The following is an 18936-nucleotide window of genomic DNA, read 5'->3' on the forward strand; positions in this document are numbered from 1 at the left end:
CCCTATAAAATCGCTGGAGCAGCTGGTTGCAAAAATTATCTCTAGTATTTTAGCATTTAGCAAGGAACAAACCCACTAATAATATTCCTGCTGTAATAACCGTGCGTGCCACTATTTATCTTGAGCACGACGTGCAGTGTTCATCCAAATTGGTGGCTTACCAAGTCAGCCCTCCTGTCGGTTTGTCGGATATGCAGCAGCAGCTGGAGGTGGCCGACGAGGTGGAGCGGCCGCCGCTGCCGCCAGCGAAGCCCGGGCTCCTCCTCCGCTACAGCTCCCCACTGGTGCAGGTGTTGCTAACGGGCCTCGTGTGCTTCTGCAGCGCCGGCATGTTCAACGCGCTCTCCGGCCTCGGCGGCGCCGGGCAGCTCGACCACACCATCGCGACGATGCCAACACCGCCCTCTAGGCTTGCTTCACCGTGTTCGGCGTCCTCGGCGTCGCGGCACACAACCTGCTGGGCCCACGGACCACCCTCCTGTTCGGCGTGCTCGCTTACCCGCTCTACGACTCCTCCTTCCTGTACTACAACCACCGCCTGGCCTCCATTGCCTTCCCCGTCGCCGCGGGGACCGTCCTCGGCGCCGGCGCCGGCCTCCCACTACTGCAGGATGGACTTGTTGTCCCGGGCGGTAACGGCCTTTATTCCCGGTTACCGCGTCGGGACAACGATCCCGGGATTAAAGGTGGAACCTTTAGTCCCGGTTCGTGTTATCAATCGGGACTAAAGGCCTTCCAGCCGAGCAAACGTGGCCGCACCCTTTAGTCCCGGTTGGTAACCCTAATCGGGACTAAAGGTTCCTTTTCTTTTTCTTTTTCTTTTTTTTAATTTGTTTTCAGTTCAGTTACACATATTTGTTTAATATATAATATGTTTTTATGTACGTATTCTACGCTGCTAATATAAATACACGCACGCATATAATTACATCTAATTCTCATCTCGAGCATTATTATATTCGAATAAAGTATGAAACTATATATATTATAGATATATATGTATATATACAACACTTTCATAATCTTGTTCTCGAAAATAACGATATCAATAAACATTTAATTTACATCATTTATTCCTTAGGATCAAAGTAGAACTCGCCGTTGGGATTTAGCATTTTTTCTAGAAGAAATCCTGCTATTGACTCTTGAACTGCTTTTAGATGGTCTTTTTGCATGACCCTTTGTTTCAATCATTCAGTCTTGCATTTGAAATAAAAGGAAAAGTATTAATACATACATACATATATATATATTCATTTAAAAATAAATAAAAATTTGATATATACGTACTCTGAGGACATCTTTAGGAGTTCTTCTTATGTGTGCAGTGATAAATTCACAAATGTAGTATCCACACAAGTTATTACCTGGTTCCTGCCGCAAACACCACTGTACGAGAAGAAGATTATTCTCATCATCTCACACGTAAATTGAAGTACGATATAGTAATTAAACACGTGGGGACGTATATATAGTACAACTTACTGGTATTTCAACTACATTAAGTGGTGCCTTGCAATCCTTGCAGTGTTGCCGAATAAACTCTTTCCAAATCCTGTGCGACCAATAATGTACGATCGTTAATAAATTATGGCAAAGTCCATTCAATAATAGTTGTGCGCGAGAGATCGAAATTACCTCTGGATAATGTCTATCATATCTTGGTATAGTGCCCGCTCTTTTCTAAATGAGTCCAAGATTACTAACCGACTTGAGTTTAACTCAATGACAATGAGTATCCAGTGAAACCTGCATTGGTTTATACACACACGTACATGCATATAAGTTGTATTGATATTACATAAAATATGTAGACTACATTATTATTAACACTTACTCAAAGTTGGACGGGAAAAGTATTGTTGTCTTGTCGTGCTGCTTCACGAAGAACCTCATGATATTCGTCTATGCTTCAGATACCCAGTGCTCCTTGACAATAATATCAGTTTTGAATACGATATAAGGATCAATGAAGCCAACACTGGTGTCTTGTATTCTTTGGAGCTCTGACATTTGGAATCTGTATATAAATATAAGTTACATGTGAGGATAATTATATACACGTACGCATGGAAGTGAGTTTATTAAATAAAAGTAAGAATCACTTACAAACAAAAGGAGCTAATGATTGATTTGTCCAGAATGTCCAAGTGGTATAGTTGATGCAATTCTTCGAAACTAATATGTAAGATGTCATCGCCATGGAAGTGATGATGGTCTCTAAATCTGACAAAGATCCACTGCTCACCCCTGCCACACGCTTGCATGTACCACTTGTTGAGCAAGTACATTTGCGTACCTAATTCATTCAGAGCCACAGGGTTGTATAGACTTTTGCCAAATTTATAAGTCTTCCAGGTATCAACTTCTAGGTTCTGGATTGGAGCTTTGCCTATCAATTGATCCAAGGTTAAACCAGTTAGTTCAAAAATAGCATTAAGGTCTTAAACCGACACTTCTCCAGAGTTGTCTGGTCGATAGACTTCTATATTGAAACCATATTCATTATCAACAACAATATTTTGCATTGGTTGCTTCTGTTGTCCGAGCTGTGGGACATCCTTCCCTGATGCTCTTTTCCTTTTCTTATGTGCATCATGTGACTTCACGAGGGAGCGGTCATAGTCTGATGGTGGCGGAGGCTTACGAACTTCAAGCATCTTTTTCTTGTGAGCTTCGACCTTCTGCCTCAGCTGATCTCATGGTATGTAAAAGTATGGCTTCTCCTTAAGCTTCGCTTGTCTCTGCTTTTGGATATCTATAAAAAAATCTTTCACTTTTTTGTCTTCTTCAGCTGCTATTTGCTCATCAGTCTTTTCAGGAAGTATTTCTTGAGAAATAACTCTTTTTTCGGGGTCTTCTTTGCCGCTGGGACCTTAGACGTCTTTGTAGTGCGTCGCTGTGGAGGGGGTGGGGGCGGTGTTGGAGACCGGCGTGGAGGCGATGAGGTTGGTGTTGGAGTCCGGCGTGGAAGCGTTGGAGATCGTTGTGGAGGCGGTGGGGCCGGTGTAGGAGTTGGAGATCGTTGTGGAGGCGATGGGGCCAGTGTAGGAGTTGGAGATCGCCATGGGGATGAAGTCGTCTTGCCCCCCACGACACTGTGATGAGATGGGGAATGAATGATTGGGCTAGGCTGGGGAAGACCCTGCTACAAAAACAAGTTGTGGGTCAATTATATTTGAAGCCAATATAAAATTAATGGAAAATAATATTTCATTCACTTTTATTCGTACCTAGGGTGAGGTAGGGGAAGCGGTGGCGCCCCAGGAATGATGATGAAGCGTTTGCGCCATTGAATAAATGTCTTCTCTGCTTCTCCTAGTGTCTTCTCCCCATCACCACCTTCAATGTCAAGAGGAACATTGCTGTAACCTTTGAGCACTCTATCGATCAAGATGCTAGCATATCCAGGTTGAATAACTGACCCATGGATTCTTGGTGTCTTCGTTTGGTCTATTGGAGATACAACCCCGACAGCCACCATGATTGATGCATTATTACCATCTAGAATGTGCAGCTCACATATTGTTAGAGGCTCGGTAATGTCATCAATAGGGAAGCGCAACCCAGCGTCACCTTGAATAACTAGCAGCTCCGTGGAAGCACAATGGCTTTTCATCTAACCAACGGGGCTAATGGTGACTCCCGGCGTTGATTGCGATTGCATTTGACCCATTGCTAGCTGCACTTGCCTCTTGATCTCCTCCTGCATTCTTGCCTCAAGAGATTTTTCTCGTTCACATGATTCAAGCAATGCTTGTTGTGACTCATTAACAAATTGCTCCAATACACGAATTCGGTCTGCCTCCTCATCCTTCTTTCTCTGGTGGCTTCTGTAGGTATCCCTGTCTGCTGGGAATGCTTGTAGCCACAGAACTGCCCCATAGCCTCTTGTTAGACCACCGTGTTCGAGATTCTCTAGGGCATATGTCAATTCATCCTTTTCTCTGTTGGGCTTGAAAATACCACTATCAGCTTCTTCCCTAGCACGAGCTAGTCTCTGTGTTGCTCTCTCAATTTTTTGGCCAAAAATTAGCTTGCCAGTGTCTGGGTCTAGGCTTCCCCCATGAGCATAGAACCAATTTTTCGCGCGTTGAGGCCAGTTCTTCTCTATTGTTTTAGGTATGATTCCCTTGGTAGTAATCTCTACTTCTAGGTTCTGCCACTTGGGAATAGCACTCCTATAACCACCTGATCCCATGCGATGATGGTATTGCTTTTGTCGGGCATTCTGCTGATTCCTCATCACACGTTCCCCACTCTCTTAAGATGTCTTGTATTGTACGAAGTCATCTCAATGGGACTCCAACTTGACAAACGCCTTAGAATTGAAATCCGGTGTTTTATTCTTCAAGATAAACTTTTTATACAATGTCTTCTTCCAACTCTAGAACAATGTTGCCATCTTCTTCATTGTCCAATCCCTCACTAGCTCCTTCAAAGCATCATCTGCTTGTAATCTGAAATGCTGAGTGATATCTCTCCAAGCTAGGTTCTTGTCACGATCAGATACAAAACTAACATTAGGAGCGGATATCTTCTGCTTCCATTCACAGGCACTAACTGGGATCCTATCCCTTACAATGAACCCACATTGATTGACATATGTCTGAGCATGTGGTCCTAATGGTTTGCCGGTGTCAGTGTCGAATTATGATATTATGAAACGACCCTCTAATGGCTTTTTTGGCCCTCGAACTTTCCTACTCTTGTCGGTGGTTGATGTAGATCCAGAGACTGGTTACATGAGTAGAAACACAATGATTAACAACAAATATACGTACGCATGCATCTATAAGAGATGATAGATAATCGAATATACCTCGCCAGTATTTTCTTGTGCGACAATTTATTGATCTTCAACCACCGGGATATTCAGGATATCCTCATAATCAGCAAAGTACTGACTCGTGTCATCTACATCCGTATTGGTGCCAGCGTTGATAATATCCGCCATTACGTCATCATTCAAGTTATCATCCGGAGCAGCCATTTGTATCTTCAAGACATAGATAGAATTACTATGGCACATAACATAAACATGGAATAAGTGCTTTGGAATCGAATCAAAAACACTTTCGATCCAAAAACATGGAAATAAGTACATGTATATATACACATAGAATGATACAATTTTCTCTCTCTCTCTCTCTCAACACATAGAATAAGTGCATATGTATATATCTCTAGATATGCATGTGATAACACATAGAATGTCTCTCTAGATACAATTTTCTCTCTCTCTCAACACATGGAAATAATTAAGTATATGTATATATACCCATAGGAATAATTAAGTACATATATATGTATACATATAGAATCTCTAGATATAATTAATTACTATAAATCTAATTAAACCTAACATATATACATAGATAGAATTACTAAATCAAAATTAAATCTAACACATATAGAGAGAGATAGAATAATAATTACTAAATATATCAAAAACTATAATAAAAAACTATCTAAAAAACTATCTAAATAAAGTACTAATTAAATTTTAATACATTTAAATCTAATTAACATATATCAAAACTATCTAAAAACTAAGAATAAACTACTAATTAAATTTTAATACATTTTAATCTAACATATATATCAAACACTACCTAAAAACTATCTAAAAAACCATGTAAAAAACTATCTAAAAATATAGCCAAGCTGGCCATGGCGGGCGTGCTGGCCGGCCACGGGGCCGAGCTGAGCCACGCGAGGACGACGTACGGCGAAGACGATCTCGACGGCCGTCGGGCGGGGCTCGACGACGAGGCCAGGCGGGGGTAGACGACGACGGCGGCGCGGCAGAGCTCGACGCGGCTCGGCGCGGCAGAGACGAGATCGACGTTGTAGATCAAAAAGTAGAAGATGAACAGAGAAACCGTTCGATATATATAGGCCGGGACCCTTTAACACCAACCGGGACTAACTTTAGTCCCGGCTGGTAAGTCGAGCCGGGACTAAAGGATCTTTAGCCCCGGTTGGTGTTACCAGCCGAGACTAAAGGTATTTTTGGGCAGGCAATTCCGCCCACCCTTTAGTCCCGGTTCCTGGCCTGGGCCAGGACTGAAGGCTTGAAAATTTTGGCAGCCCGCCAAAGTAATTGGAAAGGCCTGGGATTTTGATTTTATTCTCCTTGTTTAATACTAATTAATTCTATAGCAACTTCAATACTTTGTAATATTTATTTTAAAAAAGACTATTGATTAAATAATTATTTATTGTAAATAGGAAAATTTTGTAACCTAAAGTTTTTAATTTCTTTTATGAATATAGAATATAAATGTTACTAATACTAAGTATTTTATTAATGCAAAAATATATTTGTAACTTAAAATTAATAAAACTAATATTATTCGATAGGAAATTATTATCACATTATTGTAACGTCAATGTTTCAATTTTTTCTTGGTTTTTTGACCAAAATGATAGTAAATTTTTGTTGAACCTATAAAAATAAAGAAAATGTAGTATTTTTGTTCTACAATCTTTTCAAATGAAAAAATGGCCTATATAAGGATTGTAGATCTTGATGATTTGAACAAACTTAATATTCAAAACTTTTCAATTTGAGACAATATAGGGTTCCGAAAACTAGTTTGTAGGCGTCGAAATTTAAAAATCACAAATTTGAACCGTCTAAACTTTCTCAAATGGAAAGTTGACCAAAACAACAATTGTAGATCTTGATGATTTTAACAAACTTGGTATTCAAAACTTTTCAATTTGAAGTCATTTAGAGTCCATAATACTAGAGTCAAAGTGTTGTTTTTTCATTTGACCAAATTTGACTTGGTCAAACTTGCTCAAATGAGACACTAAATGACCACAGATGAAAAATCTCTGAATACCAAGTTTGATCATATTAGAAAGATCTACAATTGTTACATAGCTTATTTTCCCATTTGAGAAAGTTTTATCAAACACTAGTCATAAATTCTTGAATCTCATATAGACTTTCTAAAACTATACCACACGCTTGTGAAATTTGAACTATATTTTGTTCAAACTTTCTCAAATAAAAAAATGGCCTATATAAGGATTGTAGATCTTGATGAGCTGAACAAACTTGGTATTCAAAACTTTTCAATTTGAGACAATCTAGGGTTCTAAAAACTAGTTTGTAGGTGTCGAAATTTAAAAATCACATATTTGAACCATCCAAACTATCTCAAATGGAAAGTTGACCAAAACAACAATTGTAGATCTTGATGATGTTAACAAACTTGGTATTCAAAACTTTTCAATTTGACGTCATTTAGAGTTCATAATACTAGAGTCAAAGTGTTGTTTTTTCCTTTGACCCAATTTGACTTGGTCAAACTTGCTCAAATGAGACACTAAATGACCTTAGAAGAAAAAACTTTGAATACCAAGTTTGATCATCTCAGCAAGATCTAAAATTGTTACATAGCTCATTTTCCCATTTGAGTAAGTTTTATCAAACACTAGTCATAAATTCTTGATCTCATATAGACTTTCTAAAACTATGTCACAACAGTGCATCGTTGTATCATGCGGGCATAACAGTGAATTTTTTCTTGACGTATGACCCTTGGTTATGATCTTGTCGTAACCATGGAGTGTCTTCATCATTTAACATGATGCTTGGATCTTTCTTCACTATGAAGGGTGGAATTCGGACATTTCTTTCATAATCTTCTGACATGTCTGACTTGTCTTCAATTCCCACTATATTTATTTCCCCAGAAAGAACTATGTGGCGCTTTGGCTCATTGATCATTGAGTTAATGTCTTCATTTTTTCCTCTCTTTGATTTTGTAGACATGTCTTTCACATAGAACATCTGACTCACATCGGCAGCAAGGACGAATGGTTCGTCTTTGTACCCAATATTGTTGAGGTCCACTGTTGTCATTCTAAACTCTTTGTCGACTGTTACCCCTCCTTCGGTCAGCTTCACCCATTGGTATCGGAACAAAGGGACTTTAAAATTAGGTGCGTAGTCTAGTTCTCATATATCTTCTATGCGGCCATAATATGTTTGTATATTCCCATTTGGATCTGTGCCATCTATGTGAACACCACTATTTTGATTGGTGCTCCTTTTATCTTGGGCAACTGTGTAAAATGTATTCCCATTTATCTCGTACCCTTGGTACGTGAGGATATGCCATGATGGTTGCCTAGCCAACAAATACAGTTGCTCATCAATATTGTCATCGCCTTGACATTCTTTTCGCAACCAACCACTGAAACTTTCCATGTGCTGACGCCTAATCCAAGCTTCAGTCTTCCCTTGAAACTTGGATCGTAAGAACTCCTTATGTATCTCGATGTATGGATGCACTAATGACGAGTTCTAAAGAACTATGTAGTGTGCTTTATTAAAATAATCGTCTTCCATGCCAATATATGTTTTCTTCCCTAAAGTTCCTTTACCACTGAGTCTCCCCTCATGTCATGATTCGGGAATGCCAATCAGGGCAAGGTCAGGAATAAAGTCAACACAAAACTCAATGAACTCCTCTGTTCTATAGCCCTGGACGATGCTTCCTTCAAGCTTAGAATGGACTTTCACATATTTCTTCAAGACTCCCATAAACCTCTCGAAGGGGAACATGTTATGTAAGAAAATAGGTCCAAGAATACTAATCTCCTTCACCAAATGAACTAGGAGGTGTGTTATGATATTAAAGAAGAATGGAGGGAACACCAACTCAAAGCTGACAAGACATTGAACCACATCATTCTGTAGAGTAGCTAGTTCCACAGGATTGATTGCCTTCTGAGAAATTGCATTGAGGAATGCACATAGCTTCACAGTGGCTAGACGTACATGTGGAGGTAGAATTCCTCTTAAAGCAACTGGAAGCAATTGCGTCATAAGCACGTGGCAGTCGTGGGACTTTAAGTTTAGGAATTTCCTCTCTGGCACATTTATTATACCCTTTATATTGGAGGAGAATCCCGATGGGACCTTGATGCTGCTTAGACATTCAAACATGTTGTCCCTCTCTTCTTTGCTAAGCGTGTAGCTAGCAGGACTTAAGTAATGACATCCATCATCTGTCTTCTCTGGATGAAGGTTGTCTCGTTCTTTCATGCCCTACAAGTCTTAGCGTGCTTCAAGTGAATCCTTTGGCTTCCCGTACACACCCATGAATCCTAACAGGTTCACACAAAGATTATTTGTCAGGTGCATCACGTCGATTGCGTTGCGAACCTCTAGGACTTGCTAATAGGGTAGCTCTCAAAAGATGGACTTCTTCTTCCACATGGGTGCGTGTCCCTTAGCATCTTTGGGAATAGATTCGCTGCCTTGTCCCTTTCCAAATACTACTTTCACATCCTTGACCATTGCGAGTATATCTTCCCCGGTTTAGTTATGAGGCTTCTTCCGGTGGTCTGGCTTACCTTTAAAATGCTTACCTTTCTTTCTTACTTGGTGATTCAAAGGAAGGAATCGACGATGGCCAAGGTACACGACCTTTCGACATCTTTTCAAATATATACTGCCAAGGTCATCAAAACAATGTGTGCATTCATTATATCCTTTGTTTGTCTGACCTGAAAGATTACTTAAAGCAGGCCAATCATTGATTGTTACGAACAACATTGCTCGTAGGTCAAAGTGTTCTTGTTTGTACTCATCCCAGACACGTACACCTGGTTTGTTCCATAAAACTAGAAGTTCTTCAACTAATGGCTTCAGATAGACATCAATGTTGTTGCCAGGTTGCCTCGGACCTTGGATGAGGATCGGCATCATAATGAACTTCTGCTTCATGCATAACCATGGAGGAAGGCTGTAGATACATAGAGTAACTGGCCAAGTGCTATGACTAGTGCTCTGCTCCCCAAAAGGATTCATACCATCTATACTTAAGGCGAACCTTAAGTTTCTAGCCTCATATGCAAACTCTGGAAATTCCCTGTCTATTGCTCTCCACTGGGACCCATCAGCTGGGCGTCTCGGCATATTGTCTACCTTACGGTCTTCTTTATGCCACCGCAACAACTTTGCATAGTCTTTATTTCTGAACAAATGTTTTAAGTATGGTATTATAGGAGCATACCACATAACCTTGGCAGGGATTTTCTTTCTATGACGTTGTTCACCCTCGACGTCACCAGGATCATCGTGCCTAATCTTATACCGTGCTGCTTTACATACCGGGCATTCATCCAAATTCTTGTATTCATTGCCATGGTAGAGGATACAGTCATTAGGACATGCATGTATCTTCTGGATTTTTAATCCCAAAGGGCAGACAACCTTTTTTGCTTCGTACGTAGTGGTGGGCAATTCATTTAGCTTTGGAAGCATCTTCTTTATGAGGTTCAATAAATTCTCAAATGCTTTATCGGATACACCATTCTTTGCCTTCCACTGTAGCAATTCCAGTGTTGTACCCAACTTTTTTTGCACCTCTTCGGCCGTCGGGTATAGCAACTTCCTCTGATCCCCAAGCATGCGCTCGAACTTAACTTTCTCTTTTTCACTTTCGCTTTCTTGTTGTGCATCACGAATGGCATCGCCAAGAGCATCATCGAGATCATCTTCTGACGCTACCTCTTCTTCATCTCCCCCATTGTAGTATCATCAAAGGCACCATACTGAGCAATAATGTCATCAATGTCTAAATCTTCTCCTTCACCTTCTTCCATCATGACCCCGCTTTCTCCATGCTTAGTCCAACATATATAGTTTGACATGAAACCTGACTTAAGCAGATGTGAATGATGACTCATTGAGCTTGAATATTCCTTTAAATTCTTACATATGGCACATGGACAGCACATGAAACCATCCCGCTTATTTGCCTCGGCCACACCTAAGAAATAGTGCACGCCCTCAATAAAGTCTTGGGAGCGGCGATCGGCATTGTACATCCAATGGCGTGACATAATCTGCATTACACGACAAATTATGAAAACCTTGAACATAATTAAGTATTTTATTACACAACATAGATGACACACACACGGTTGATTAATTAACTAAGCCTGACTATAACGTAAGCAATCCCAACTATCACTAAACAAACTAAAACTACAATGCACTTTAGTAACATAATTATTTCGTGACCGTACGCAACTAAAACAGACAAATCATTCTTCTGTTGAATATCAATAAGCTTCTCCTGCTGGCTCACTGCCTCATCATCAGCAGCCGCTACCTCAAGCGCACCCGAATTCTACACGTATGTAGCATAATCTTCCTCCCAGTACCAACCATCGCATCCATTGCCCTCCCACTAAAATTAAAGCCAAAAAATATTTAGTCAAAAATATTCAAGAAAAGCAGGTCAATTAGCCATAATAATCAAATGCGTAAGAAACTCACATCGTGATCCGGGCACTTGTAGAAAACACGTCCCTTTTTGGGTCTCTGTCTCTTGACTCGGTACTCCATCACAATCTTCTGCTTACACTTGCCGTAGATAATGAGAGGGAGTTCTGGCCTCAGTCGTTTCGCAACCGAACGAGAGGCCGAGGATCCGGTACCAGTTGTCATCTACTTTCTATACTTATTTTTGCAAACTAGTGTAAATTTCACATTTTCTAAAATAATATATTTAAACAAAACTAAAATTATTTATTTATCTAACTAAACCATGAAATATGTACTATGTATAATAGAAAAATACCAAACTATCAAGTGATTTTACTATTGTAAATCATCATGTGATTTTGAGCTAAAAATGACATAGAAATCACATAGCTCAAAAACATGTTTCAATAAATAACCATCTGTACTAGTTGACCTTGCTTACGTGATCATCTCGGCGAGCATTTCTCCACCGGACGGCACCGTACTTGGCCAAGGCAGAGCTCTGATTCTACGAGAAAGGGAACACAGTCTTCCACGACCGTTGCCGCTCTCCCTCGTAGAATCAAAGCTCCTCCTTGACGTCCGTTGCCACTCGGCAGAGAACATACTCGCCGAGATGAACACGGTCCGCAAGTTCAACTAGTACGGATTTTCTATAATTTTCTAACTATTTTCTAAATTTTTCATTTCATGGAAAATTTAATTCTAAAAAATAAAAGGCATGATTTCTAAGTATTTCATTTCATGGAAAAAATAATTCTAAGTGACCTGCTCGATATTGGCGAGCTCACGGGCGTTTAGGTTGCCAAGGATAGTAACATTTATAGATGACATTTGTAGGTCTGAAGTTATCAAATATCCATCAAATTATAGCTCAAAAACATGTTTCAATAAATAACCATCCATACTAGTTGACCTTGCTTACGTGATCATCTCGGCGAGCATTTCTCCACCGAACGGCACCGTACTTGACCAAGGAAGAGCTCCGATTCTACGAGGAAGAGAACACGGTCTTCCACGACCATTGCCGCTCTCCCTCGTAAAATCAAAGCTCCTCCTTGACGTCCATTACCGCTCGGCAGAGAACATGCTCGCTGAGCTGAACACGGTCCACAAGTTCAACTAGTACGGATTTTCTACAATTTTCTAACTATTTTCTAAGTTTTTCATTTCATGGAAAAATTAATTCTAAGATCACATAAGCTGCCGGGGACGAGGATGGCGCGTGCTCTAGCGAGGACGAGCGAGGCGTGATTTTGAAGAACTAATTTAACTTTTGTTTATTCAAACATATATGCAAATCATCATGTGATTTTGAGCTAAAAATGACATATAAAATCATAATAAAGTTCAACATATAAAGTTACACATGCATCTACATCGCAAAATGAGATAAGCTACTGATAAAACATAAGAGGATTAAGTTTGTTACCTACAAAATCGAAGAGCAACACCAATGGAGGGGGAGAGAGCAAGAACAACAGCAAGCTAAAGAACAGAGGCAGTGAGTTTGAATGAAATGGCTCGGGCTCGGGGAGGAAGAAATGAGCTGGTCTATAGGTCAAGATAATTAGTCCCGGTTAGGGGGCCAAACCGGGACTAAAGATTAATCTTTATTCCCGGAGCATCACCCAAATCAGGACTAAAAGCTTTAGTCCCGGCTGCTATTACCAATCGGGACTAAACGTAAACCTTTAGTCCCGGTTGGTAATTCCAGCCGGGACTAAAGATCCCTGCCCCGTAGACGACCATTGGGCAGGAACCTTTAGTCCCGGGGGCAAAAAAATGCCGAGGCTAATGCCAAATTGGGACATCGTTCTAAAGTCTGTTCTCTAGTAGTGTCCTTTGGGCTGCCTAGGGCACCATCATAACCGCCTACCCGGCCCCGAACCGCCGTGGCACCTCCATCTCCCTCTTCCTCTGCCTCTACAACCTCGGCAATGTGTTCGGTGGACTCTTCCCCTTGTCGTTCAACTACCACCGTGGTGGCAGTGGCAGCGTCAACGACGGCATGTACATCCCTTACATGGCCTTCATGCTCCTCGGCGCCACGCTCAGCCTCCTCATCCTACCACCTAGCGATGTCATCCATGACGACAGGAGCAAGGCCGTCGTAGCAGGGGCCACCACCTACACGCCGCTGGCCACCGAGGGTACCAAAATCCTTAAGCTCTTCGTCTTCGGTGACTGGAAGATGCTCTTGGTGCTCCCGGAGGTGTGGGACAGCAACTTCTTCTACACGTACCAGTTCAACAACGTCAACGACGTCCTCTTCACGCTCTGCACCAAGGGCCTCAACAATGTCTTCTACTGGGGTGCGCGGATGCTCGGCTCTGCCGCCAGCGGCTACTCCCTTGACTTTATAGTTTTAAATAGCGGGCTAAGGTGTTTAGCGGTATACCTCTAAATCAGCTAATAGCGAAGCTAAATCTGGCTATAGCGGGATATAGCGGCTAAATTGTACATGAATACAAATAGCGGCACCATGTCTTAAAATGTTATAGCGGGCTATAGCGATAGCTATAGTGGAAGATTTAAAACTTGCTAGCCGCAGGAGGAGGGGTGTCGTCGGGATTGCCATCGCCGCCGCATTAAGCACCGCCGTCTGGGGCAGAGGCCTTGCCAACCAACTCCGGTACAGAGATGGCAGCTGGAATGATCTCATTCACTTCAAGGACGGCCGACGTTACCTTGGCCCGTTTCTGCTCTTCTTCAACTACGGGCTGTTGGATGCCATGTTCCAGAGCCTCATCTACTAGATTATAGGTGCCCTATTTTTTCAAAAGCGTGCTTGGCACGTGCTTCATTAAGAGAGGTTAGAGTTGGTACAAAGATACATAGGACTCGCAAGTAATCCTAGAATTACCAACGAAATCCCACAGGCACAAATGAACAGCAAGAAAACACGAGGGGGGAGACCCTCCACCTCAAAACCCCAACGACTAAGCCTAATATAGGAAGACGGACACATCGGTAGCTAGTAGTGTAGTGAAGACCGCAGAGGCGACGAGGCAAGCTTCAGCCTTGGTGGCAAAGCATCCACCAAGGGTGCCAGCACGATAACAGCGGCAAAGCAACCGCTAGAGAAGAGACCACGGAGGCAAAGCATCTGCCAAAACAGTACGGCGGTAAAGCATCCGCCTAAGACGATGACCATCAACACGGCAAAGCACCCGCGGATGGGGGGCATCACGCTCACAGCAGCAAAGCATCCGCTACAGAGAGCAAACAACTGCGGCAACACCAACCAAATACTAGACAAACCGAAGCGAAGGGTAGCATGAAGCACAATCAGGCTTAGCACAAGGAGCAACTCAAGGCAGGGAAGCAGGAGCAGAGGCACGGCAGCAGGAGCGCTCCAACGATGCCTTCAAGAAGGGTACTGACATCCGCAGACGCCATCATCGTTGATAGGAGCGCACGGGGATTTTCATCCTAGAAACCAGCCCCAGCGACCCGGAACCATGAGGACAAGCTTCAGGAAGGAGAATGACGCAGCCTGTGCCACCGCCACCAGCCCATAGCAAGAAGCCGAGCAGGGTAGATACCCAAGCATAGTAGGGCACTGTGGGTCGGGGATGGGGGCGCCACCGTGCCAAGTGACTCCAGCCGGTGAGCAGTGAGCAGCGACTCCAGCCCCCGCCCGATCTCCACCACGCCGACACGGCCCCTAGATCGACCGCCGGCCGTCGTGCACAGGAGGCTGCGGTGCCCCAACCAGAGAAGGATGGAATGGTTGGAAGGGCACTGTAAGGCTGGGGCTCCGGCCGCCCCTGCAGCAAGCCCACTGGGGGAGGCAGCCATGGCACCGGCACCGACCTCCGCAAGCCAAGCGCCCAGCTAGCAGGCCAGCGCCGGTCAACACCAGGGCAGCCAGAACCGCACACGCACCTCCGCCGCATAGGGCAGATCCGGTGAGGGGAGGGCGGATCCGGCCCCGGGGGGGGGGGCGGATCTGGCTCGCCGGCTGGCCAACCCACCGGAGATGCTCGAGGCAGGGCAGGGTGGAGGAGGGGTGGGGATAGGGGGAGGAGGAGGGGTGGGGATGCGACGGGATGCCTTTTTTTGGTCCGTTGTGGGCCGCCGCCGCCGCACGCCAGAGGGCAGCGGCGGTGCCCGGGGAAGAGCCGGGAGGTGGGGGGCGCTAGCGCGGCGGTGGCTGACCGCCCGAGTCACCCCGCGGGGGCGCTCGGGGGAGAGAGGAAAAAGACCGTCAGCCTTAAAAGATCTTTCTGATTATAGGCGCCCTCACTAATGACTCACAGGTCCTCAGTAGGTAATCAATTCCTAATCATTCTGTCTCTACGTACTACGTACGTACTCTAGTTGTTAGTTGTTGTTCCTACTCTACTCTTGGCTGGCTTATTGCATGAACGAACCAGATGCATGCATGCACTGTTCTGCATGCTCTTGTACGTGTGCAGGTATTGCGGGTTCTACAATGCGGTGCAGAGTGCAGGGGCGGCTGTTGCATGGCAAGTAGCACTAGGCCACAAAACAACAAAGGAGACACGTTCACTCGAGACGATCGTCTGCAACCATCACAAAAAAGGACTATAGACAGGTGATATAAAGAACCGTCTCTGAAATATTAGTCCACAGTCGCACATCCGAATACCCGTATGTGATAACACAATATTGGAGACCCGTCTTCACGTAAGCCGTCTCTAATGTATTAGCGACATATGTTGTTGAGGCCCATCTGTTCTGTAAATTAGATCAGAGATGGTTTATGATTCTGAGACGTGTTCTTTCATTACCCATCTGATCTAAAATGCATATCAGAGACGGCTAGTAAGTCAGAGACGGTTTCGGTTGTAGCCTGTCTTTTTTAAGAAAACATCAGTGACGGTGTGGGATATCAGCTGTCAGTTGTCATATCAAAGACGGCTCTTCCGTGCTAGACGATATCCTAAAAGAAACTGATCGGAACTCGATCTCTCGCGCGGTTAATTGGGTGTACTGCTGCTGGGTCGACAAGCTCTACCTTATTTCGATTCCCTATCGACCTAGCTAGCTAGCAGCTATAGCCTAGATATTTTGCGCAGGGGGGGGGGCGCACATGGCGGCGGGCGGTGACACGCGTGCAGAGCTAGCTGGCTAGGTTTCCAACCGGCCATCGGCGGTGGGTCGCCCGCAACGTCAATCGATCGGCCTTATTTAAGGTACCCCTGGTTATAACTCTATCTCTTGCTGCGAATGCATTCGGATCTGCTATTTGTCTGCACTCTAGCTTGCAGGTTGATAATTTATTCCCCTTCTGTAGTAGGTCTGATATCCTAATTAAGAATCTGCTATAATATCTGATAGCTCTCGATCGGTCGATGATCTTCAACGTCTTTTTTCAGGTTCGTAGCAATAATTAACTACTATATAGTTAACAGATTAAGAATATGCGCAAGTACTGACTTTTATATAATTCAACATTTAACTTTTGTTGTAGATGGATGACCGTATGTGGATGTATCTGAAGAACCGTACCTGTGATCAGTATTTGGAGGGTCTCCGGTCATTAATTAGAGCAGCAGAGGTGGATATGTCGACTCACTGCAACTCTGCTACGTGGTGTCCATGCAAAGATTGTATGAATAAGAAGAAATACTCCAAATCATGTACGGTCCATGCACACTTGATCATTCGTGGTTTCATGGATGGCTATCGATGTCGCGAGGAAGGCGTTAACGATCAAGACCTGCAGGACAGCCATATGGACAACAGGTCTTGCCGTACAGATGGACTCTTTGGCCGTACAGAGGAAGATGTCTCACATGCTTGCACTGCTGGTCAGGATATCAGTGATAAAGACACAAGGTATCCCTGGTAACCTAACTAATTGTGAACTGGGTGCTTATGGCTGTCAGCTACCCCTTGCTTGCCCTACTGGTATTCTTGGCTGTAAAAGATGATGAGGACAGTTCAGTTTCCTCTGACGAGCTGGGTGGCCGAGACGCTATCTGCGCCAGTCAGATATAGCCTCCAGTAAGGATTCGACAAATGTTTCGGCGCTCCTGACAGGATGTTGGCTTCAATCAACTACATATATACACGTGTGGTCAGATCGAGCAGAGAAGGATATACTCCTACAAAACACGCACATGCATGATGCATGCATATATATACTTTTTGGTGGTGGTGGTGGTTTTGGAAGAATTTTAATTTGGATTGAGATGCTTATATGTTGCAAGGAGTTCTACTCCTACAATATGCCTAATCAGATGTGTCAGGTTCATAAACCCGGGGTACCTCGCAGACCGGCTTCCCAAACAAAGACTCGGCCCAAACTGATAATGCACAACTCATGGGCCGGCCCAAGTATCGAAGCGACAAGCCGGGGGAGTGATCCAATCTCCGACCGGAAGGTCAGGCCGAGGAGGAATAGCGCCCCTTTTCCGACTCCGACCCACATCTCCGACTGGAGCGCTCGCTTCGGTCACCAGCCCGCCTCTGGACAGCCTCTTCGACCGGAAGGCCTGGCCAAAAGCACCGCTTCCGACTCTGACCCCACACTCTCCGACCGGGGATACGCCCAGCCCCTGCTCACTGCTCTTCTCCGACTGGCATGATCAAAGCCGACTGAGATCAACCGACCGGGGACGCCCACTCGGTAGGGACCAGGGGACGTGCGGAGAAAGCAGGGCAAGGTGCACAAGTCAAACCACGATACCAGGACCATACCCTGTACACCTGCAGGAATAGTACTCTGCAACCGCCCTAACACAAACAGTGTTGTAGGCGCCTACATTTCCCCTACAGTATTGCGGGCGCCATTAAACTCCCATACGGTAAGGCTCCCCCCACATGCCTCTGGGTATCAACAGTGTTGTGGGCGCCGGGATTTACCGTACCGAGTGCACATGGTGGAACTCCTCACATGCCTCTGGGCATCAACAGTATGTGCAGGTACCGACATCTGCCATACCCAAACACGAACGACAGAACCTCCGATGTCTGACATATAACAGTGTTGTGGACGCCTACCATCATCCTGTACCCATCGACATGGGCAACAAGGCTTAGAAGCATTCGTACTCTCTCCCTCTCACTTATAAGGCCATCCCCTTCATCTATAAAAGGGGATGCGCTCTCTCCCAATAGACCAAGTTGATTAAAGCTCAGTCCCTTTAGATTCATTAGATCGATCAAGTTCACTAGCTCACAACCATAGAACCGCCAGGTTCGGACCTCAAGCACACGCTTGAACACTTAGCTCATAGCGGAGCTCCTGTCGCTCTCGGCCCTTCCGACCGGAGCCGACCAGACCTCTTGTGCACCCCATCTTTCTCCTTCTCGTTTGTAAACACACTGCAGACTTCGAGCACCTCGGCTCAGGAATAAAGTCAACGACCAACTCAAACTGGACGTAGGGTGCGTTGCCTAAACCAGTATAAACCATGTGTCAATGAGTGCTAGGCCACCTCCGATCACAACGTACGGCAAAACTACAAATATTTATTTGTTGGTCACTTTCTGCACCGACAGTTGGCGCTGTCCGTGGGGAAGACGTTGTATGTTCAACACTTTTTGGTCATCTGATGGCCCACTTTTCTGCCACCCTCACCACGACGGGCTCGGGCGATACGATTCGCTTTAGCTCGCTGGAGTTTCCCGCACTCTCACCTGTTGGGATGTGGGTT

The 18936-nt window shown here is 44.2% G+C and overlaps 1 pseudogene; it reads left to right on the forward strand.

Annotated features, from left to right (window-relative positions):
- The first annotated feature begins 191 nt into the window (after positions 1 to 191).
- LOC136469523 (UNC93-like protein 1) lies at positions 192 to 17275 on the forward strand (annotated as a pseudogene).
- The last annotated feature ends 1661 nt before the right edge of the window (positions 17276 to 18936 follow it).

Source organism: Miscanthus floridulus, chromosome 8, assembly GCF_019320115.1.
Source record: "Miscanthus floridulus cultivar M001 chromosome 8, ASM1932011v1, whole genome shotgun sequence".
NCBI lineage: Eukaryota > Viridiplantae > Streptophyta > Magnoliopsida > Poales > Poaceae > Miscanthus > Miscanthus floridulus.